This window comes from Somniosus microcephalus, unplaced genomic scaffold (genome assembly GCF_052327205.1).
Source record: "Somniosus microcephalus isolate GS21.2 unplaced genomic scaffold, FLI_Smic_1.0 scaffold197, whole genome shotgun sequence".
NCBI classification, from domain to species: domain Eukaryota; kingdom Metazoa; phylum Chordata; class Chondrichthyes; order Squaliformes; family Somniosidae; genus Somniosus; species Somniosus microcephalus.
In genome coordinates, this window is record NW_028225384.1 from 154,694 (window position 1) to 178,957 (window position 24,264).

The 24,264-nt window shown below is 52.9% G+C and overlaps 1 protein-coding gene across 3 annotated transcripts in view; it reads right to left on the minus strand.

Moving 5' to 3' along the window:
- Positions 1–23,302, minus strand: part of LOC147082061 (uncharacterized) — a 132,959-nt gene extending 109,657 nt beyond the window's left edge. Inside the window, exons 1-2 of one of the 3 annotated variants that reach the window (XM_085980485.1) lie at positions 23,216–23,302; positions 22,665–22,829 (exon numbers count right to left, since the gene is read on the minus strand). The gene's annotated coding sequence lies outside the window, so the exon portion shown is untranslated. The other 2 variants (XM_085980483.1, XM_085980484.1) reach the window with 2 other exon arrangements.
- Positions 23,303–24,264: the final 962 nt, after the last annotated feature.

The following is a 24,264-nucleotide window of genomic DNA, read 5'->3' on the forward strand; positions in this document are numbered from 1 at the left end:
CAGTCCATCTCCAGGGCCAGTGTGTATCTGAGTCAATGGGACTCTCTCTGACCTTTCTCCCCAGTCCATCTCCAGGTCAGTGTGTATCTGAGTCAATGATACTCTCTGACCTTTCTCCCCAGTCCATCTCCAGGACCAGTGTGTATCTGAGTCAATGGGACTCTCTCACCTTTCTCCCCAGTCCATCTCCAGGACCAGTGTGTATCTGAGTCAATGGGACTCTCTGACCTTTCTCCCCAGTCCATCTCCAGGACCAGTGTGTATCTGAGTCAAAGGGACTCTCTGATCTTTCTCCCCAGACCATCCCCAAGACCAGTGTTTATCTGAGTCAAAGGCACTCTCTGACCTTTCTCCCCAGTCCATCGCCAGGACCAGTGTGTATCTGAGTGAATGGGACTCTCTCTGACCTTTCTCCCCAGTCCATGTCCAAGACCAGTGTGTATCTCAGTCAATGGCACTCTCTCTGACCTTTCTCCACAGTCCATCTCCAGGACCAGTGTGTATCTGAGTCAATGCGACTCTCTGACCTTTCTCCCCAATCCATCTCCAGGACCAGTGTCTATCGGAGTCAATGGGACCCTCTCTGACCTTTCTCCCCAGTCCATCTCCAGGACCAGTGTGTATCTGAGTCAATGGGACTCTCTCTGACCATTCTCCGCGGTCCATCTCCAGGACCAGTGCGTATCTGAGTCAATGGGACTCTGTCTGACCTTTCTCCCCAGTCCATCTCCAGGACCAGTGTGTATCTGAGTCAATGGGACTCTCTCTGACCTTTCTCCCCAGTCCATCTCCAGGACCAGTGTGTATCAGTCAATGGGCCTCTGTCTGATCTTTATCCCCAGTCCATCTCCAGGATCAGTGTGTATCTGAGTCAATGGGACCCTCTCTGACCTTTCTCCCAAGTCTATCTCCAGGACCAGTGTGTATCTGAGTCAATGGTACCCTCTCTGACCTTTCTCCCCAGTCTATCTCCAGGACCAGTGTGTATCTGAGTCAATGGGACTCTCTCTGACCTTTCTCCCCAGTCCATGTCCAGGACCAGTGTGTATCTGAGTCAATGGGACTCTCTCTGACCTTTCTCCCCAGTCCATCTCCAGGACCAGTGTGTATCTGAGTCAATGGGACTCTCTCTGACCTTTCTCCCCAGTCCATCTCCAGGACCAGTGTGTATCTGAGTCAATGGGACTCTCTCTGACCTTTCTCCGCGGTCCATCTCCAGGACCAGTGCGTATCTGAGTCACTGGGACTCTCTCTGACCTTTCTCCCCGGTCCATCTCCAAGACCAGTGTGTATCTGAGTCAATGGGATTCTCTCTGACCTTTCTCCCCAGTCCATCTCCAGGACCAGTGTGTATCTGAGTCAATGGGGCACTCTTTCACCTTTCTCTCCAGTCCATCTCCAGGACCAGTGTGTATCTGAGTCAATGGGCCTCTGTCTGATCTTTATCCCCAGTCCATCTCCAGGACCAGTGTGTATCTGAGTCAATGGGACTCTCTCTCACCTTTCTCCCCAGTCCATCTCCAGGGCCAGTGTGTATCTGAGTCAATGGGACTCTCTCTGACCTTTCTCCCCAGTCCATCTCCAGGTCAGTGTGTATCTGAGTCAATGGGACTCTCAGACCTTCCTCCCCCGTCCATCTCCAGGACCAGTGTGTATCTGAGTCAATGGGACACTCTCTGACCTTTCTCCCCAGTCCATCTCCAGGACCAGTGTGTATCTGAGTCAATGGGACTCTCTCTGACCTTTCTCCCCAGTCCATCTCCAGGACCAATGTGTATCTGAGTCAATGGGACTCTCTCTGACTTTTCTCCCCAGTCCATCTCCAGGACCAGTGTGTATCTGAGTCAATGGGACTCTCTGACCTTTCTCCCCAGTCTATCTCCAGGACCAGTGTGTATCTGAGTCAATGGGACTCTCTCTGACCTTTCTCCCCAGTCTATCTCCAGGACCAGTGTGTATCTGAGTCAATGGGACTCTCTGACCTTTCTCCCCAGTCCATCTCCAGGACCAGTGTGTATCTGAGTCAATGGGTCTCTCTCTGACCTTTCTCCCCAGTCCATCTCCAGGACCAGTGTGTATCTGAGTCAATGGGACTCTCTCTCACCTTTCTCCCCAGTCCATCTCCAGGACCAGTGTGTATCTGAGTCAATGGGACTCTCTCTGACTTTTCTCCCCAGTCCATCTCCAGGACCAGTGTGTATCTGAGTCAAAGGCACCCTCTGACCTTTCTCCCCAGTCCATCTCCAGGACCAGTGTGTATCTGAGTCAATGGGACTCTCTCTGACCTTTCTCCCCAGTCCATCTCCAGGACCAGTGTGTATCTGATTGAATGGGACTCTCTCTGACCTTTCTCCCCAGTCCATTTCCAGGACCAGTGTGTATCTGAGTCAATGGGACTCTCTTGAACCTATCTCCCCAGTCCATCTCCAGGACCAGTGTGTATTTGAGTCAATGGGACCCTCTCTGACCTTTCTCCCCAGTCCATCTCCAGGATCACTGTGTGTCTGAGTCAATGGGGCTCTCTCTGACCTTTCTCCCCAGTCCATCTCCAGCACCAGTGTGTATCTGAGTCAATGGGATTTTCCCTGACCTTTCTCCCCAGTCCATCTCCAGGACCAGTGTGTATCTGAGTCAATGGGACTCTCTCTGACCTTTCTCCCCAGTCCATCTCCAGGACCAGTGTGTATCTGAGTGAATGGGACTCTCTCTGACCTTTCTCCCCAGTCCATGTCCAGGACCAGTGTGTATCTGAGTCAATGGCACTCTCTCTGACCTTTCTCCACAGTCCATCTCCAGGACCAGTGTATATCTGAGTCAATGCGACTCTCTGACCTTTCTCCCCAATCCATCTCCAGGACCAGTGTGTATCTGAGTCAATGGGACTCTCTCTGACCTTTCTCCCCAGTCCATGTCCAGGACCAGTGTGCATCTGAGTCAATGGGACTCTCTCAGACCTTTCTCCCCAGTCCATCTCCAGGACCAGTGTGTATCTGACTCAATGGGACTCTCTCTGGCCTTTCTCTCCAGTCCATCTCCAGGACCAGTGTGTATCTGAGTCAATGGGCCTCTGTCTGATCTTTATCCCCAGTCCATCTCCAGGACCAGTGTGTATCTGAGTCAATGGGACCCTCTCTGACCTTTCTCCCCAGTCTATCTCCAGGACCAGTGTGTATCTGAGTCAATGGGACCCTCTCTGACCCTTCTCCCCAGTCTATCTCCAGGACCAGTGTGTATCTGAGTCCATGGGACTCTCTCTGGCCTTTCTCTCCAGTCCATCTCCAGGACCAGTGTGTTTCTGAGTCAATGGGACCCTCTCTGACGTTTCTCCCCAGTCCATCTCCAGGATCACTGTGTGTCTGAGTCAATGGGGCTCTCTCTGACCTTTCTCCCCAGTCCATCTCCAGGACCAGTGTGTATCTGAGTCAATGGGACTCTCTCTGACATTTCTCCCCAGTCCATCTCCAGGACCAGTGTGTATCTGAGTCAATGGGACTCTCTCTGACCTTTCTCCCCAGTCCATCTCCAGCACTAGTGTGTATCTGAGTCACTGGGACTCTCTCTGACCTTTCTCCCCGGTCCATCTCCAGGACCAGTGTGTATCTGAGTCAATGGGACTCTCTCTGACCTTTCTCCCCAGTCCATCTCCAGGACAAGTGTGTGTCTGAGTCAATGGGACTCTCTCTGACCTTTCTCCCCAGTCCATCTCCAGGACCAGTGTGTATCTGAGTCAATGGGTCTCTCTCTGACCTTTCTCCCCGGTCCATCTCCAGGACCAGTGTGTATCTGAGTCAATGGGACTCTCTCTGACCTTTCTCCCCAGTCCATCTCCAGGACCAGTGTGTATCGGAGTCAATGGGACTCTCTCTGACCTTTCTCCCCAGTCTATCTCCAGGACCAGTGTGTATCTGAGTCAATGGGACTCTCTCTGACCTTTCTCCCCAGTCCATCTCCAGGACCAGTGTGTATCTGAGTCAATGGGACTCTCTGACCTTTCTCCCCAGTCCATCTCCAGGACCAGTGTGTATCTGAGTCAATGGGTCTCTCTCTGACCTTTCTCCCCGGTCCATCTCCAGGACCAGTGTGTATCTGAGTCCATGGGACTCTCTCTGACCTTTCTCCCCAGTCCATCTCCAGGACCAGTGTGTATCTGAGTCAATGGGTCTCTCTCTGACCTTTCTCCCCGGTCCATCTCCAGGACCAGTGTGTATCTGAGTCAATGGGACTCTCTCTGACCTTTCTCCCCAGTCTATCTCCAGGACCAGTGTGTATCTGAGTCCATGGGACTCTCTCTGACCTTTCTCCCCAGTCCATCTCCAGGACCAGTGTGTATCTGAGTCAATGGGACTCTCTGACCTTTCTCCCCAGTCCATCTCCAGGACCAGTGTGTATCTGAGTCAATGGGACTCTCTGACCTTTCTCCCCAGTCCATCTCCAGGACCAGTGTGTATCTGAGTCAATGGGACTCTCTCTGACCTTTCTCCCCAATCCATCTCCAGGACCAGTGTGTATCTGAGTCAAAGGGACTCTCTGATCTTTCTCCCCAGTCCATCCCCAAGACCAGTGTTTATCTGAGTCAAAGGCACTCTCTGACCTTTCTCCCCAGTCCATCGCCAGGACCAGTGTGTATCTGAGTGAATGGGACTCTCTCTGACCTTTCTCCCCAGTCCATCTCCAGGACCAGTGTGTATCTGAGTCAATGGGACTCTCTCTGACCTTTCTCCCCAGTCCATCTCCAGGACCAGTGTGTATCTGAGTCAATGGGACTCTCTCTGACCTTTCTCCCCAGTCCATCTCCAGGACCAGTGTGTATCTGAGTCAATGGGACTCTCTCTGACCTTTCTCCCCGGTCCATCTCCAGGACCAGAGTGTATCTGAGTCAATGGGGCTCCCTCTGACCTTTCTCCCCAGTCCATCTCCAGGACCAGTGTGTATCTGAGTCAATGGGACTCTCTGACCTTTCTCCCCAGTCCATCTCCAGGACCAGTGTGTATCTGAGTCAATGGGACTCTCTGACCTTTCTCCCCAGTCCATCTCCAGGACCAGTGTGTATCTGAGTCAATGGGACTCTCTGACCTTTCTCCCCGGTCCATCTCCAGGACCAGTGTGTATCTGAGTCAATGGGACTCTCTCTGACCTTTCTCTCCAGTCCATCTCCAGGACCAGTGTGTATCTGAGTCAATGCGACTCTCTGACCTTTCTCCCCAATCCATCTCCAGGACCAGTGTCTATCTGAGTCAATGGGACCCTCTCTGACCTTTCTCCCCAGTCTATCTCCAGGACCAGTGTGTATCTGAGTCAATGGGACTCTCTCTGACCTTTCTCCCCAGTCTATCTCCAGGACCAGTGTGTATCTGAGTCAATGGGACTCTCTCTGACCTTTCTCTCCAGTCCATCTCCAGGACCAGTGTGTATCTGAGTCAATGCGACTCTCTGACCTTTCTCCCCAATCCATCTCCAGGACCAGTGTCTATCTGAGTCAATGGGACCCTCTCTGACCTTTCTCCCCAGTCTAGCTCCAGGACCAGTGTGTATCTGAGTCAATGGGACTCTCTCTGGCCTTTCTCTCCAGTCCATGTCCAGGACCAGTGTGTATCTGAGTCAATGGGACTCTCTCAGACCTTTCTCCCCAGGCCATCTCCAGGACCAGTGTGTATCAGTCAATGGGCCTCTGTCTGATCTTTATCCCCAGTCCATCTCCAGGACCAGTGTGTATCTGAGTCAATGGGACCCTCTCTGACCTTTCTCCCCAGTCTATCTCCAGGACCACTGTGTATCTGAGTCAATGGGACCCTCTCTGACCTTTCTCCCCAGTCCATCTCCAGGACCAGTGTGTATCTGAGTCAATGGGACTCTCTCTGACCTTTCTCCGCGGTCCATCTCCAGGACCAGTGCGTATCTGAGTCAATGGGACTCTCTCTGACCTTTCTCCCCAGTCCATCTCCAGGACCAGTGTGTATCAGTCAATGGGCCTCTGTCTGATCTTTATCCCCAGTCCATCTCCAGGATCAGTGTGTATCTGAGTCAATGGGACCCTCTCTGACCTTTCTCCCAAGTCTATCTCCAGGACCAGTGTGTATCTGAGTCAATGGTACCCTCTCTGACCTTTCTCCCCAGTCTATCTCCAGGACCAGTGTGTATCTGAGTCAATGGGACTCTCTCTGACCTTTCTCCCCAGTCCATGTCCAGGACCAGTGTGTATCTGAGTCAATGGGACTCTCTCTGACCTTTCTCCCCAGTCCATCTCCAGGACCAGTGTGTATCTGAGTCAATGGGACTCTCTCTGACCTTTCTCCCCAGTCCATCTCCAGGACCAGTGTGTATCTGAGTCAATGGGACTCTCTCTGACCTTTCTCCGCGGTCCATCTCCAGGACCAGTGCGTATCTGAGTCATTGGGACTCTCTCTGACCTTTCTCCCCGGTCCATCTCCAAGACCAGTGTGTATCTGAGTCAATGGGATTCTCTCTGACCTTTCTCCCCAGTCCATCTCCAGGACCAGTGTGTATCTGAGTCAATGGGGCACTCTTTCACCTTTCTCTCCAGTCCATCTCCAGGACCAGTGTGTATCTGAGTCAATGGGCCTCTGTCTGATCTTTATCCCCAGTCCATCTCCAGGACCAGTGTGTATCTGAGTCAATGGGACTCTCTCTCACCTTTCTCCCCAATCCATCTCCAGGACCAGTGTCTATCTGAGTCAATGGGACTCTCTCAGACCTTTCTCCCCAGTCCATCTCCAGGACCAGTGTGTATCTGAGTCAATGCGACTCTCTGACCTTTCTCCCCAATCCATCTCCAGGACCAGTGTCTATCTGAGTCAATGGCACTCTCTCTGACCTTTCTCCACAGTCCATCTCCAGGACCAGTGTGTATCTGAGTCAATGCGACTCTCTGACCTTTCTCCCCAATCCATCTCCAGGACCAGTGTCTATCTGAGTCAATGGGACTCTCTCAGACCTTTCTCACCAGTCCATCTCCAGGACCAGTGTGTATCTGAGTCAATGGGACTCTCTCTGGCCTTTCTCTCCAGTCCATCTCCAGGACCAGTGTGTATCTGAGTCAATGGGACTCTCTCTGACCTTTCTCCCCAGTCCATCTCCAGGACCAGTGTGTATCAGTCAATGGGCCTCTGTCTGATCTTTATCCCCAGTCCATCTCCAGGACCAGTGTGTATCTTAGTCAATGGGACCCTCTCTGACCATTCTCCCAAGTCTATCTCCAGGACCAGTGTGTATCTGAGTCAATGGTACCCTCTCTGACCTTTCTCCCCAGTCTATCTCCAGGACCAGTGTGTATCTGAGTCAATGGGACTCTCTCTGACCTTTCTCCCCAGTCCATGTCCAGGACCAGTGTGTATCTGAGTCAATGGGACTCTCTCTGACCTTTCTCCCCAGTCCATCTCCAGGACCAGTGTGTATCTGAGTCAATGGGACTCTCGCTGACCTTTCTCCCCAGTCCATCTCCAGGACCAGTGTGTATCTGAGTCAATGGGACTCTCTCTGACCTTTCTCCGCGGTCCATCTCCAGGACCAGTGCGTATCTGAGTCATTGGGATTCTCTCTGACCTTTCTCCCCAGTCCATCTCCAGGACCAGTGTGTATCTGAGTCAATGGGGCCCTCTTTCACCTTTCTCTCCAGTCCATCTCCAGGACCAGTGTGTATCTGAGTCAATGCGACTCTCTGACCTTTCTCCCCAATCCATCTCCAGGACCAGTGTCTATCTGAGTCAATGGGACCCTCTCTGACCTTTCTCCCCAGTCCATCTCCAGGACCAGTGTGTATCTGAGTCACTGGGACCCTCTCTGACCTTTCTCCCCAGTCTATCTCCAGGACCAGTGTGTATCTGAGTCAATGGGACTCTCTCTGACCTTTCTCCCCAGTCCATGTCCAGGACGAGTGTGTATCTGAATCAATGGGACTCTCTCAGACCTTTCTCCCCAGTCCATCTCCAGGACCAGTGTGTATCTGAGTCAATGGGACTCTCTCTGGCCTTTCTCTCCAGTCCATCTCCAGGACCAGTGTGTATCTGAGTCAATGGGACTCTCTCTGACCTTTCTCCCCAGTCCATCTCCAGGACCAGTGTGTATCAGTCAATGGGACTCTCTCTGATCTTTATCCCCAGTCCATCTCCAGGACCAGTGTGTATCTGAGTCAATGGGACTCTCTCTGACCTTTCTCCCCAGTCCATCTCCAGGACCAGTGTGTTTCTGAGTCAATGGGACCCTCTCTGACCTTTCTCCCCCGTCCATCTCCAGGACCAGTGTGTATCTGAGTCAATGGGACTCTCTCTGACCTTTCTCCCCAGTCCATCTCCAGGATCAGTGTGTATCTGAGTCAATGGGACTCTCTGACCTTTCTCCCCGGTCCATCTCCAGGACCAGTGTGTATCTGAGTCAATGGGACTCTCTGACCATTCTCCCCAGTCGATCTCCAGGACCAGTGTGTATCTGAGTCAATGGGACTCTCTCTGACCTTTCTCCCCAGTCGATCTCCAGGACCAGTGTGTATCTGAGTCAATGGGACTCTCTCTGACCATTCTCCCCAGTCGATCTCCAGGACCAGTGTGTATCTGAGTCAATGGGACTCTCTCTGACCTTTCTCCCCGTTCCATCTCCAGCACCAGTGTGTATCTGAGTCAATGGGACTCTCTCTGACCTTTCTCCCCAGTCCATCTCCAGGATTAGTGTGTATCTGAGTCAATGGGACTCTCTCTGACCATTCTCCCCAGTCGATCTCCAGGACCAGTGTGTATCTGAGTCAATGGGACTCTCTCTGACGTTTCTCCCCGTTCCATCTCCAGCACCAGTGTGTATCTGAGTCAATGGGACTCTCTCTGACCTTTCTCCCCAGTCCATCTCCAGGACCAGTGTGTATCTGAGTCTATGGGACTCTCTCTGACCTTTCTCCCCAGTCTATCTCCAGGACCAGTGTGTATCTGAGTCAATGGGACTCTCTCTGACCTTTCTCCCCGGTCCATCTCCAGGACCAGAGTGTATCTGAGTCAATGGGACTCTCTCTGACCTTTCTCCCCAGTCCATCTCCAGGACCAGTGCGTATCTGAGTCAATGGGACTCTCTCTGACCTTTCTCCACAGTCCATCTCCAGGACCAGTGTGTATCTGAGTCAATGCGACTCTCTGACCTTTCTCCCCAATCCATCTCCAGGACCAGTGTCTATCTGAGTCAATGGGACCCTCTCTGACCTTTCTCCCCAGTCCATCTCCAGGACCAGTGTGTATCTGAGTCACTGGGACCCTCTCTGACCTTTCTCCCCAGTCTATCTCCAGGACCAGTGTGTATCTGAGTCAATGGGACTCTCTCTGACCTTTCTCCCCAGTCCATGTCCAGGACGAGTGTGTATCTGAGTCAATGGGACTCTCTCAGACCTTTCTCCCCAGTCCATCTCCAGGACCAGTGTGTATCTGAGTCAATGGGACTCTCTCTGGCCTTTCTCTCCAGTCCATCTCCAGGACCAGTGTGTATCTGAGTCAATGGGACTCTCTCTGACCTTTCTCCCCAGTCCATCTCCAGGACCAGTGTGTATCAGTCAATGGGACTGTCTCTGACCTTTCTCCCCAGTCCATCTCCAGGACCAGTGTGTGTCTGAGTCAATGGGACTCTCTCTGATCTTTATCCCCAGTCCATCTCCAGGACCAGTGTGTATCTGAGTCAATGGGACTCTCTCTGACCTTTCTCCCCGGTCCATCTCCAGGACCAGTGTGTATCTGAGTCAATGGGACTCTCTCTGACCTTTCTCCCCAGTCCATCTCCAGGACCAGTGTGTATCGGAGTCAATGGGACTCTCTCTGACCTTTCTCCCCAGTCCATCTCCAGGACCAGTGCGTATCTGAGTCATTGGGACTCTCTGACCTTTCTCTCCGGTCCATCTCCAGCACCAGTGTGTATCTGAGTCATTGGGACTCTCTCTGACCTTTCTCCCCGGTCCATCTCCAGGACCAGTGTGTATCTGAGTCAATGGGACTCTCTCTGACCTTTCTCCCCAGTCTATCTCCAGGACCAGTGTGTATCTGAGTCAATGGGATTCTCTCTGATCTTTCTCCCCGGTCCATCTCCAGGACCAGTGTGTATCTAAGTCAATGGGACTCTCTCTGACCTTTCTCCCCGGTCCATCTCCAGGACCAGTGTGTATCTGAGTCAATGGGACTCTCTCTGACCTTTCTCCCCAGTCCATCTCCAGGACCAGTGTGTATCTGAGTCAATGGGACTCTCTGACCTTTCTCCCCAGTCCATCTCCAGGACCAGTGTGTATCTGAGTCAATGGGACTCTCTCTGAACTTTCTCCCCAGTCCATCTCCAGGACCAGTGTGTATCTGAGTCAATGGGACTCTCTCTGACCTTTCTCCCCAGTCCATCTCCAGGACCAGTGTGTATCTGAGTCAATGGGACTCTCTCTGACCTTTCTCCCCAGTCCATCTCCAGGACCAGTGTGTATCTGAGTCAATGGGACTCTCTCTGACCTTTCTCCCCAGTCCATCTCCAGGACCAGTGTGTATCTGAGTCAATGGGACTCTCTCTGACCTTTCTCCCCAGTCCATCTCCAGGACCAGTGTGTATCTGAGTCAATGGGACTCTCTCTGAACTTTCTCCCCAGTCCATCTCCAGGACCAGTGTGTATCTGAGTCAATGGGACTCTCTCTGACCTTTCTCCCCGGTCCATCTCCAGGACCAGTGTGTATCTGAGTCAATGGGACTCTCTCTGAACTTTCTCCCCAGTCCATCTCCAGGACCAGTGTGTATCTGAGTCAATGGGACTCTCTCTGACCTTTCTCCCCAGTCCATCTCCAGGTCAGTGTGTATCTGAGTCAATGGGACTCTCTCTGACCTTCCTCCCCAGTCCATCTCCAGGACCAGTGTGTATCTGAGTCAATGGGACTCTCTCTGACCTTTCTCCCCAGTCCATCTCCAGGACCAGTGTGTATCTGAGTGAATGGGACTCTCTCTGACCTTTCTCCCCAGTCCATGTCCAGGACCAGTGTGTATCTGAGTCAATGGCACTCTCTCTGACCTTTCTCCACAGTCCATCTCCAGGACCAGTGTGTATCTGAGTCAATGCGACTCTCTGACCTTTCTCCCCAATCCATCTCCAGGACCACTGTCTTTCTGAGTCAATGGGACCCTCTCTGACCTTTCTCCCCAGTCCATCTCCAGGACCAGTGTGTATCTGAATCAATGGGACCCTCTCTGACCTTTCTCCCCAGTCTATCTCCAGGACCAGTGTGTATCTGAGTCAATGGGACTCTCTCTGACCTTTCTCCCCAGTCCATCTCCAGGACCAGTGTGTATCTGAGTCAATGGGATTCTCTCTGACCTTTCTCCCCAGTCCATCTGCAGGACCAGTGTGTATCTGAGTCAATGGGACTCTCTCTGACCTTTCTCCCCAGTCCATCTCCAGGACCAGTGTGTATCTGAGTCAATGGGACTCTCTCTGGCCTTTCTCTCCAGTCCATCTCCAGGACCAGTGTGTATCTGAGTCAATGGGACTCTCTCTGACCTTTCTCCCCAGTCCATCTCCAGGACCAGTGTGTATCTGAGTCAATGGGACTCTCTCTGGCCTTTCTCCCCAGTCTATCTCCAGGACCAGTGTGTATCTGAGTCAATGGGACTCTCTCTGACCTTTCTCCCCAGTCCATCTCCAGGACCAGTGTGTATCTGAGTCAATGGGACTCTCTCTGACCTTTCTCCCCAGTCCATCTCCAGGACCAGTATGTATCTGAGTCAATGGGACTCTCTCTGACCTTTCTCCCCAGTCCATCTCCAGGACCAGTGTGTATCTGAGTCAATGGGACTCTCTCTGACTTTTCTCCCCAGTCCATCTCCAGGACCAGTGTGTATCTGAGTCAATGGGACTCTCTCTGACTTTTCTCCCCAGTCCATCTCCAGGACCAGTGTGTATCTGAGTCAATGGGACTCTCTCTGACCTTTCTCCCCAGTCCATCTCCAGGACCAGTGTGTATCTGAGTCAATGGGACTCTCTCTGGCCTTTCTCTCCAGTCCATCTCCAGGACCAGTGCGTATCTGAGTCAATGGGACTCTCTCTGACCTTTCTCCGCGGTCCATCTCCAGGACCAGTGCGTATCTGAGTCAATGGGACTCTCTCTGACCTTTCTCCCCAGTCCATCTCCAGGACCAGTGTGTATCAGTCAATGGGCCTCTGTCTGATCTTTCTGCCCAGTCCATCTCCAGGACCAGTGTGTATCTGAGTCAATGGGACCCTCTCTGACCTTTCTCCCCAGTCTATCTCCAGGACCAGTGTGTATCTGAGTCAATGGGACCCTCTCTGACCTTTCTCCCCAGTCTATCTCCAGGACCAGTGTGTATCTGAGTCAATGGGACTCTCTCTGACCTTTCTCCCCAGTCCATGTCCAGGACCAGTGTGTATCTGAGTCAATGGGACTCTCTCTGACCTTTCTCCCCAGTCCATCTCCAGGACCAGTGTGTATCTGAGTCAATGGGACTCTCTCTGACCTTTCTCCCCAGTCCATCTCCAGGACCGGTGTGTATCTGAGTCAATGGGACTCTCTCTGGCCTTTCTCCCCAGTCTATCTCCAGGACCAGTGTGTATCTGACTCAATGGGACTCTCTCTGACCTTTCTCCCCAGTCCATCTCCAGGACCAGTGTGTATCTGAGTCAATGGGACTCTCTCTGGCCTTTCTCTCCAGTCCATCTCCAGGACCAGTGCGTATCTGAGTCAATGGGACTCTCTCTGAACTTTGTCCCCAGTCCATCTCCAGGACCAGTGTGTATCTGAGTCAATGGGACTCTCTCTGACCTTTCTCCCCAGTCCATCTCCAGGTCAGTGTGTATCTGAGTCAATGATACTCTCTGACCTTCCTCCCCAGTCCATCTCCAGGACCAGTGTGTATCTGAGTCAATGGGACTCTCTCTGACCTTTCTCCCCAGTCCATCTCCAGGACCAGTGTGTATCTGAGTGAATGGGACTCTCTCTGACCTTTCTCCCCAGTCCATGTCCAGGACCAGTGTGTATCTGAGTCAATGGCACTCTCTCTGACCTTTCTCCACAGTCCATCTCCAGGACCAGTGTGTATCTGAGTCAATGCGACTCTCTGACCTTTCTCCCCAATCCATCTCCAGGACCACTGTCTTTTTGAGTCAATGGGACCCTCTCTGACCTTTCTCCCCAGTCCATCTCCAGGACCAGTGTGTATCTGAATCAATGGGACCCTCTCTGACCTTTCTCCCCAGTCTATCTCCAGGACCAGTGTGTATCTGAGTCAATGGGACTCTCTCTGACCTTTCTCCCCAGTCCATCTCCAGGACCAGTGTGTATCTGAGTCAATGGGATTCTCTCTGACCTTTCTCCCCAGTCCATCTGCAGGACCAGTGTGTATCTGAGTCAATGGGACTCTCTCTGACCTTTCTCCCCAGTCCATCTCCAGGACCAGTGTGTATCTGAGTCAATGGGACTCTCTCTGGCTTTTCTCCCCAGTCCATCTCCAGGACCAGTGTGTATCTGAGTCAATGGGACTCTCTCTGACTTTTCTCCCCAGTCCATCTCCAGGACCAGTGTGTATCTGAGTCAATGGGACTCTCTCTGACCTTTCTCCCCAGTCCATCTCCAGGACCAGTGTGTATCTGAGTCAATGGGACTCTCTCTGGCCTTTCTCCCCAGTCTATCTCCAGGACCAGTGTGTATCTGAGTCAATGGGACTCTCTCTGACCTTTCTCCCCAGTCCATCTCCAGGACCAGTGTGTATCTGAGTCAATGGGACTCTCTCTGACCTTTCTCCCCAGTCCATCTCCAGGACCAGTGTGTATCTGAGTCAATGGGACTCTCTCTGACCTTTCTCCCCAGTCCATCTCCAGGACCAGTGTGTATCTGAGTCAATGGGACTCTCTCTGACTTTTCTCCCCAGTCCATCTCCAGGACCAGTGTGTATCTGAGTCAATGGGACTCTCTCTGACTTTTCTCCCCAGTCCATCTCCAGGACCAGTGTGTATCTGAGTCAATGGGACTCTCTCTGACCTTTCTCCCCAGTCCATCTCCAGGACCAGTGTGTATCTGAGTCAATGGGACTCTCTCTGGCCTTTCTCTCCAGTCCATCTCCAGGACCAGTGCGTATCTGAGTCAATGGGACTCTCTCTGACCTTTCTCCGCGGTCCATCTCCAGGACCAGTGCGTATCTGAGTCAATGGGACTCTCTCTGACCTTTCTCCCCAGTCCATCTCCAGGACCAGTGTGTATCAGTCAATGGGCCTCTGTCTGATCTTTCTGCCCAGTCCATCTCCAGGACCAGTGTGTATCTGAGTCAATGGGACCCTCTCTGACCTTTCTCCCCAGTCTATCTCCAGGACCAGTGTGTATCTGAGTCAATGGGACCCTCTCTGACCTTTCTCCCCAGTCTATCTCCAGGACCAGTGTGTATCTGAGTCAATGGGACTCTCTCTGACCTTTCTCCCCAGTCCATGTCCAGGACCAGTGTGTATCTGAGTCAATGGGACTCTCTCTGACCTTTCTCCCCAGTCCATCTCCAGGACCAGTGTGTATCTGAGTCAATGGGACTCTCTCTGACCTTTCTCCCCAGTCCATCTCCAGGACCGGTGTGTATCTGAGTCAATGGGACTCTCTCTGGCCTTTCTCCCCAGTCTATCTCCAGGACCAGTGTGTATCTGACTCAATGGGACTCTCTCTGACCTTTCTCCCCAGTCCATCTCCAGGACCAGTGTGTATCTGAGTCAATGGGACTCTCTCTGGCCTTTCTCTCCAGTCCATCTCCAGGACCAGTGCGTATCTGAGTCAATGGGACTCTCTCTGACCTTTCTCCGCGGTCCATCTCCAGGACCAGTGCGTATCTGAGTCAATGGGACTCTCTCTGACCTTTCTCCCCAGTCCATCTCCAGGACCACTGTGTATCTGAGTCAATGGGACCCTCTCTGACCTTTCTCCCCAGTCTATCTCCACGACCAGTGTGTATCTGAGTCAATGGGACCCTCTCTGACCTTTCTCCCCAGTCTATCTCCAGGACCAGTGTGTATCTGAGTCAATGGGACTCTCTCTGACCTTTCTCCCCGGTCTATCTCCAGGACCAGTGTGTATCTGAGTCAATGGGATTCTCTCTGACCTTTCTCCCCAGTCCATGTCCAGGACCAGTGTGTATCTGAGTCAATGGGACTCTCTCTGACCTTTCTCCCCAGTCCATCCCCAGGACCAGTGTGTATCTGAGTCAATGGGACTCTCTCTGACCTTTCTCCCCAGTCCATCTCCAGGACCAGTGTGTATCTGAGTCATTGGGACTCTCTCTGACCTTTCTCCCCAGTCCATCTCCAGGACCAGTGTGTATCTGAGTCAATGGGACTCTCTCTGACCTTTCTCCCCAGTCCATCTCCAGGACCAGTGTGTATCTGAGTCAATGGGACTCTCTCTGACCTTTCTCCCCAGTCCATCTCCAGGGCCAGTGTGTATCTGAGTCAATGGGACTCTCTCTGACCTTTCTCCCCAGTCCATCTCCAGGACCAGTGTGTATCTGAGTCAATGGGACTCTCTGACCTTTCTCCCCAGTCCATCTCCAGGACCAGTGTGTATCTGAGTCAATGGGACTCTCTCTGACCTTTCTCCCCCGTCCATCTCCAGGACCAGTGTGTATCTGAGTCAATGGGACTCTCTCTGACCTTTCTACCCCAGTCCATCTCCAGGACCAGTGTGTATCTGAGTCAATGGGACTCTCTCTGACCTTTCTCCCCAGTCCATCTCCAGGACCAGTGTGTATCTGAGTCAATGATACTCTCTGACCTTTCTCCCCAGTCCATCACCAGGACCAGTGTGTATCTGAGTCAATGGGACTCTCTCTGACCTTTCTCCCCAGTCCATCTCCAGGACCAGTGTGTATCTGAGTCAATGATACTCTCTGACCTTTCTCCCCAGTCCATCTCCAGGACCAGTGTGTATCTGAGTCAATGGGACTCTCTCTGACCTTTCTCCCCCGTCCATCTCCAGGACCAGTGTGTATCTGAGTCAATGGGACTCTCTCTGACCTTTCTACCCCAGTCCATCTCCAAGACCAGTGTGTATCTGAGTCAATGATACTCTCTGACCTTTCTCCCCAGTCCATCACCAGGACCAGTGTGTATCTGAGTCAATGGGACTCTCTCTGACCTTTCTCCCCAGTCCATCTCCAGGACCAGTGTGTATCTGAGTCAATGGGACTCTCTCTGACCTTTCTCCCCAGTCCATCTCCAGGACCAGTGTGTATCTGAGTCAATGGGACTCTCTGACCTTTCTCCCCGGTCCATCTCCAGGACCAGTGTGTATCTGAGTCAATGGGACTCTCTCTGACCTTTCTCCCCAGTCTATCTCCAGGACCAGTGTGTATCTGAGTCAATGGGACTCTCTCTGACCTTTCTCCCCAGTCCATCTCCAGGACCAGTGTGTATCTGAGTCAATGGGCCTCTCTGACCTTTCTCCCCAGTCTATCTCCAGGACCAGTGTGTATCTGAGTCAATGGGCCTCTCTGACCTTTCTCCCCAGTCCATCTCCAGGACCAGTGTGTATCTGAGTCAATGGGACTCTCTGACCATTCTCCCCGGTCCATCTCCAGGACCAGTGCGTATCTGAGTCAATGGGCCTCTCTGACCTTTCTCCCCAGTCTATCTCCAGGACCAGTGTGTATCTGAGTCAATGGGACTCTCTGACCTTTCTCCCCAGTCCATCTCCAGGACCAGTGTGTATCTGAGTCAATGGGACTCTCTGACCTTTCTCCCCGGTCTATCTCCAGGACCAGTGTGTATCTGAGTCAATGGGACTCTCTGACCTTTCTCCCCAGTCTATCTCCAGGACCAGTGTGTATCTGAGTCAATGGGTCTCTCTGACCTTTCTCCCCAGTCCATCTCCAGGACCAGTGTGTATCTGAGTCAATGGGACTCTCTGACCTTTCTCCCCAGTCCATCTCCAGGACCAGTGTGTATCTGAGTCAATGGGACTCTCTGACCTTTCTCCCCAGTCCATCTCCAGGACCAGTGTGTATCTGAGTCAATGGGACTCTCTCTGACCTTTCTCCCCAGTCCATCTCCAGGACCAGTGTGTATCTGAGTCAATGGGACTCTCTGACCTTTCTCCCCAGTCCATCTCCAGGACCAGTGTGTATCTGAGTCAATGGGACTCTCTCTGACCTTTCTCCCCAGTCCATCTCCAGGACCAGTGTGTATCTGAGTCAATGGGACTCTCTCTGACCTTTCTCCCCAGTCTATCTCCAGGACCAGTGTGTATCTGAGTCAATGGGACTCTCTGACCTTTCTCCCCAGTCCATCTCCAGGACCAGTGTGTATCTGAGTCAATGGGACTCTCTCTGACCTTTCTCCCCAGTCCATCTCCAGGACCAGTGTGTATCTGAGTCAATGGGTCTCTCTGACCTTTCTCCCCAGTCCATCTCCAGGACCAGTGTGTATCTGAGTCAATGGGACTCTCTGACCTTTCTCCCCGGTCTATCTCCAGGACCAGTGTGTATCTGAGTCAATGGGACTCTCTGACCTTTCTCCCCAGTCTATCTCCAGGACCAGTGTGTATCTGAGTCAATGGGACTCTCTCTGACCTTTCTCCCCAGTCTATCTCCAGGACCAGTGTGTATCTGAGTCAATGGGACTCTCTCTGACCTTTCTCCCCAGTCCATCTCCAGGACCAGTGTGTATCTGAGTCAATGGGACTCTCTGACCTTTCTCCCCAGTCCATCTCCAGGACCAGTGTGTATCTGAGTCAATGGGACTCTCTCTGACCTTTCTCCCCGGTCCATCTCCAGGACCAGTGTGTATCTGAGTCAATGGGACTCTCTCTGACCTTTCTCCCCGGTCCATCTCCAGGACCAGTGTGTATCTGAGTCAATGGGACTCTCTCTGACCTTTCTCCCCAGTCCATCTCCAGGACCAGTGTGTATCTGAGTCAATGGGACTCTCTCTGACCTTTCTCCCCAGTCCATCTCCAGGACCAGTGTGTATCTGAGTCAATGGGTCTCTCTCTGACCTTTCTCCCCAGTCCATCTCTAGGACCAGTGTGTATCTGAGTCAATGGGACTCTCTCTGACCTTTCTCCCCAGTCTATCTCCAGGACCAGTGTGTATCTGAGTCAATGGGACTCTCTCTGACCTTTCTCCCCAGTCTATCTCCAGGACCAGTGTGTATCTGAGTCAATGGGACCCTCTCTGACCTTTCTCCCCAGTCTATCTCCAGGACCAGTGTGTATCTGAGTCAATGGGACTCTCTGACCTTTCTCCCCAGTCCATCTCCAGGACCAGTGTGTATCTGAGTCAATGGGACTCTCTCTGACCTTTCTCCCCAGTCCATCTCCAGGACCAGTGTGTATCTGAGTCAATGGGTCTCTCTGACCTTTCTCCCCAGTCCATCTCCAGGACCAGTGTGTATCTGAGTCAATGGGACTCTCTCTGACCTTTCTCCCCAGTCCATCTCCAGGACCAGTGTGTATCTGAGTCAATGTGACTCTCTCTGACCTTTCTCCCCAGTCCATCTCCAGGGCCAGTGTGTATCTGAGTCAATGGGACTCTCTCTGACCTTTCTCCCCAGTCCATCTCCAGGACCAGTGTGTATCTGAGTCAATGGGACTCTCTCTGACCTTTCTCCCCGGTCCATCTCCAGGACCAGTGTGTATCTGAGTCAATGGGACTCTCTCTGACCTTTCTCCCCAGTCCATTTCCAGGACCAGTGTGTATCTGGGTCAATGGGAATCTCTCTGACCTTCCTCCCCAGTCCAGCTCCAGGACCAGTGTGTATCTGAGTCAATGGGACTCTCTCTGACCTTCCTCCCCAGTCCATCTCCAGGACCAGTGTGTATCTGAGTCAATGGGACTCTCTCTGAGCTTTCTCCCCAGTCCCAAGATTGTGAAGGGGTTGGATCGGGTGGATGCGGGGAGGATGTTCCCGATGATGGGTGAAACTAGAACTAGGGGGCATAGTCTTAGAATAAGGGGCTGCTCTTTCAAAACTGAGATGAGGAGGAACTACTTCACTCAGAGGATGGTAGGTCCATGGAATATGCTGCCCCAAAAAGATGTAGAAGCTACATCATTACATAAATTTAAAACAGAAATAGACAGTTTCCTCGAAGTAAAGGGAATTAAGGGTTTCGGGGAGCGGGCAGGAATTTGGACATGAGTCTAGGTTCGGATCGGTCATGGCCCTGTGGGTGGCGGAGCGGGCCCAGGGGCCGTGTAGCCTGATCCTACTCCTATTTCGTGTGTCTAATTCTGTTAGATTCAGGAGATGGTTCTGTGATAGTGGATTGGCGGTTAGGATCAGATCAGCCATGATATAATTGAATGGCGGAGCAGGCTCGAGGGGCCAATTGGCCTACTCCTGCTCCTATTTCTTATGTTCTGATGTTCTTATCTGAGTCAATGGGACTCTCTCTGACCTTTCTCCCAAGTCCATCTCCAGGATGAGTGTGTATCTGAGTCAATGGGACACTCTCTCACCTTTCTCCCCAGTCCAGCTCCAGGACCAGTGTGTATCTGAGTCAATGGGACACTCTCTCACCTTTCTCCCCAGTCCAGCTCCAGGACCAGTGTGTATCTCAGTCAATGGGACACTCTCTCACCTTTCTCTCCAATCCATCTCCAGGACCAGTGTGTATCTGAGTCAATGCGACTCTCTCTCACCTTTCTCTCCAGTCCATCTCCAGGACCAGTGTGTATCTGAGTCAATGGGACTCTTGCTGACCTTTTCCCCCCGTCCATCTCCAGGACCAGTGTGTATCTGAGTCAATGGGACTCTCTCTGACCTTTCTCCCCAATCCATCTCCAGGACCAGTGTGTATCTGAGTCAATGGGACTCTCTGACCTTTCTCCCCGGTCCATCTCCAGGACCAGTGTGTATCTGAGTCAATGGGACTCTCTCTGACCTTTCTCCCCAGTCCATCTCCAGGACCAGTGTGTATCTGAGTCAATGGGACTCTCTCTGACCTTTCTCCCCAGTCCATCTCCAGGACCAGTGTGTATCTGAGACAATGGGACTCTCTCTGACCTTTCTCCCCAGTCCATCTCCAGGACCAGTGTGTATCTGAGTCAATGGGACTCTCTCTGACCTTTCTCCCCAGTCCATCTCCAGGACCAGTGTGTATCTGAGTCAATGGGACTCTCTCTGACCTTTCTCCCCAGTCCATCTCCAGGACCAGTGTGTATCTGAGTCAATGGGACTCTCTCTGACCTTTCTCCCCAGTCCATCTCCAGGACCAGTGTGTATCTGAGTCAATGGGACTCTCTCTGACCTTTCTCCCCAGTCCATCTCCAGGACCAGTGTGTATCTGAGTCAATGGGACTCTCTCTGACCTTTCTCCCCAGTCTATCTCCAGGACCAGTGTGTATCTGAGTCAATAGGACTCTCTCTGACCTTTCTCCCCGGTCCATCTCCAGGACCAGTGTGTATCTGAGTCAATGGGACTCTCTCTGACCTTTCTCCCCAGTCCATCTCCAGGACCAGTGTGTATCCGAGTCAGTGGGACTCTCTCTGACCATTCTCCCCAGTCTATCTCCAGGACCAGTGTGTATCTGAGTCAATGGGACTCTCTGACCTTTCTCCCCAGTCCATCTCCAGGACCAGTGTGTATCTGAGTCAATGGGACTCTCTCTGACCTTTCTCCCCAGTCCATCTCCAGGACCAGTGTGTATCTGAGTCAATGGGACTCTCTCTGACCTTTCTCCCCAGTCCATCTCCAGGACCAGAGTGTATCTGAGTCAATGGGACACTCTCTGACCTTTCTCCCCAGTCCATCTCCAGGACCAGTGTGTATCTGAGTCAATGGGACTCTCTCTGACCTTTCTCCCCAGTCCATCTCCAGGACCAGAGTGTATCTGAGTCAATGGGACTCTCTCTGACCTTTCTCCCCAGTCCATCTCCAGGACCAGTGTGTATCTGAGTCAATGGGACTCTCTCTGACCTTTCTCCCCAGTCCATCTCCAGGACCAGAGTGTATCTGAGTCAATGGGACACTCTCTGACCTTTCTCCCCAGTCCATCTCCAGGACCAGTGTGTATCTGAGTCAATGGGACTCTCTCTGACCTTTCTCCCCAGTCCATCTCCAGGACCAGAGTGTATCTGAGTCAATGGGACTCTCTCTGACCTTTCTCCCCAGTCCATCTCCAGGACCAGTGTGTATCTGAGTCAATGGGACTCTCTCTGACCTTTCTCCCCAGTCCATCTCCAGGACCAGTGTGTATCTGAGTCAATGGGACTCTCTCTGACCTTTCTCCCCGTTCCATCTCCAGGACCAGTGTGTATCTGAGTCAATGGGACTCTCTCTGACCTTTCTCCCCAGTCCATCTCCAGGACCAGTGTGTATCTGAGTCAATGGGACTCTCTGACCTTTCTCCCCAGTCCATCTCCAGGACCAGTGTGTATCTGAGTCAATGGGACTCTCTGACCTTTCTCCCCAGTCCATCTCCAGGACCAGTGTGTATCTCAGTCAATGGGACTCTCTGACCTTTCTCCCCAGTCCATCTCCAGGACCAGTGTGTATCTGAGTCAATGGGACTCTCTCTGACCTTTCTCCCCAGTCCATCTCCAGGACCAGTGTGTATCTGAGTCAATGGGACTCTCTCTGACCTTTCTCCCCAGTCCATCTCCAGGACCAGTGTGTATCTGAGTCAATGGGACTCTCTGACCTTTCTCCCCAGTCCATCTCCAGGACCAGTGTGTATCTGAGTCAATGGGACTCTCTCTGACCTTTCTCCCCAGTCCATCTCCAGGACCAGTGTGTATCTGAGTCAATGGGACTCTCTGACCTTTCTCCCCAGTCCATCTCCAGGACCAGTGTGTATCTGAGTCAATGGGACTCTCTCTGACCTTTCTCCCCAGTCCATCTCCAGGACCAGTGTGTATCTGAGTCAATGGGACTCTCTCTGACCTTTCTCCCCAGTCTATCTCCAGGACCAGTGTGTATCTGAGTCAGTGGGACTCTCTCTGACCTTTCTCCCCAGTCTATCTCCAGGGCCAGTGTGTATCTGAGTCAATGGGACTCTCTCTGACCTTTCTCCCCAGTCCATCTCCAGGACCAGTGTGTATCTGAGTCAATGGGACTCTCTCTGACCTTTCTCCCCAGTCCATCTCCAGGACCAGTGTGTATCTGAGTCAATGGGACTCTCTCTGACCTTTCTCCCCAGTCTATCTCCAGGACCAGTGTGTATCTGAGTCAGTGGGACTCTCTCTGACCTTTCTCCCCAGTCTATCTCCAGGGCCAGTGTGTATCTGAGTCAATGGGACTCTCTCTGACCTTTCTCCCCAGTCCATCTCCAGGACCAGTGTGTACCTGAGTCAATGGGACTCTCTGACCTTTCTCCCCAGTCCATCTCCAGGACCAGTGTGTATCTGAGTCAATGGGACTCTCTCTGACCTTTCTCCCCAGTCCATCTCCAGGACCAGTGTGTATCTGAGTCAATGGGACTTTCTCTGACCTTTCTCCCCAGTCTATCTCCAGGACCAGTGTGTATCTGAGTCAATGGGACTCTCTCTGACCTTTCTCCCCAGTCCATCTCCAGGACCAGTGTGTATCTGAGTCAATGGGACTCTCTGACCTTTCTCCCCAGTCTATCTCCAGGACCAGTGTGTATCTGAGTCAATGGGACTCTCTCTGACCTTTCTCCCCAGTCCATCTCCAGGACCAGTGTGTATCTGAGTCAATGGGACTTTCTCTTACCTTGTTCCACAGTCAATCTCTGAAAGCTCTTTGAATCGGAAGGGTTCTCTCCGGTTGGTGCTCACAATCCTGTGCTGGTTAACTGGCTGTTGTTCCTCAGTCGACAATCCCTGTTTACTTCGAGGTGAGCACCTTCGTCAATCACACCATCATTCACCGGGAGATCTAATTGTGGCAAAGCAGAAAATAAGAACAATATTGAAAGCGTGAAATAATGTAATGTAGACTTTTAATCTGCTTACTAATAATCCAATGTGAAGGCGGAGTATTTGTTTGAATTTGTGCCTTTGCTCAGATCCCCAGTTGCGGGGCTGTGTGTTTAGTTTGGAGATTTTGCTCACAGTCAATTTCCGGCCTCCTGAGACTCCCCCATTCTCACAGCTCTCGGCGGAAATGCGCCATTTTCTGTGCGGAGTTACTTCCCGGAGCGATGACCCTCCCTCACTGTGATCTAAACTCGGGGCTGAGTAGCCGCTGTCGGGCCGAGTTCCCTCAGTCACAGAACGGGCCCTGTAACCCGGGCAACCAGCCTGTGTCTGACCCACACGCACCGATCAACCCGCGCCGCCCGGCCCGGCACACAGCAGGGGAGCGGCACTGCGCCTGCGCCGGAGTGCAGGGAAGCGGCACTGCGCCTGCGCCGGAGTGCAGGGGAGCGGCACTGCGCCTGCGCCGGAGGGCAGGGGAGCAGCACTGCGCCTGCGCCGGAGGGCAGGGGAGCGGCACTGCGCCTGCGCCGGAGGGCAGGGGAGCGGCACTGCGCCTGCGCCGGAGGGCAGGGGAACGGCACTACGCCTGCGCCGGAGGGCAGGGGAGCGGCACTGCGCCTGCGCGGGAGGGAGAAAGGGAGCGGCACTGCGCCTGCGCCGGAGGGCAGGGGAGCGGCACTGCGCCTGCGCGGGAGAGGGAGAAAGGGAGCTGCACTGCGCCTGCGCCGGACGGCAGGGCAGCGGCACTGCACCTGCGCGGGAGGGAGCAAGGGAGCGGCACTGCGCCTGCGCGAGAGAGAGAGAGAGGAAAGGGAGCGGTACTACGCCTGCGCGGTACAGCTATGTCGCATGAACGGATCACTGTCGCTCCCAGTGGTGGGAGGACTACATCGGAACATATACAGGCCCAGGTTACCGGCAGCCATCTTTGTAAAGGAGGGAGGAAAGTTTCAGTGCGACGTCACCATATGCCTGAGACAAAGAGCATTGTGTCCAATGCGGGGTATAAAGGCCCACAGCCTCCCCGGGCCCTGAACAAGGGACTGGAGAAACTCGCTGCCCTGCGGATCAGACAATCAGCCGGCGCTAGTCCCGCCCCTCGGGCTCCCCGATTGGTTGGAGGACCCGCCGCCGGCTCGCACCTCCAGCCCCACCCACTGGGTGCCGCAAGCCCCGCCCCTCGGGCTCCCCGATTGGTTGGAGGACCCGCCGCCGGCTCGCTCCTCCAGCCCCGCCCCGCTCGCACCCTATTGGTCGAAAGCTCCCGTCAATCAGGTCGCGGGCCCGGGTCACGTGTCCCCGATGAGATCAGGGAACCGTCCAACTGCCGCCGCTCGGTCCGGGGCCTCGCGGACTCTGAGGTTTTTCTATTTCTCTCGATTCTCTCCCGA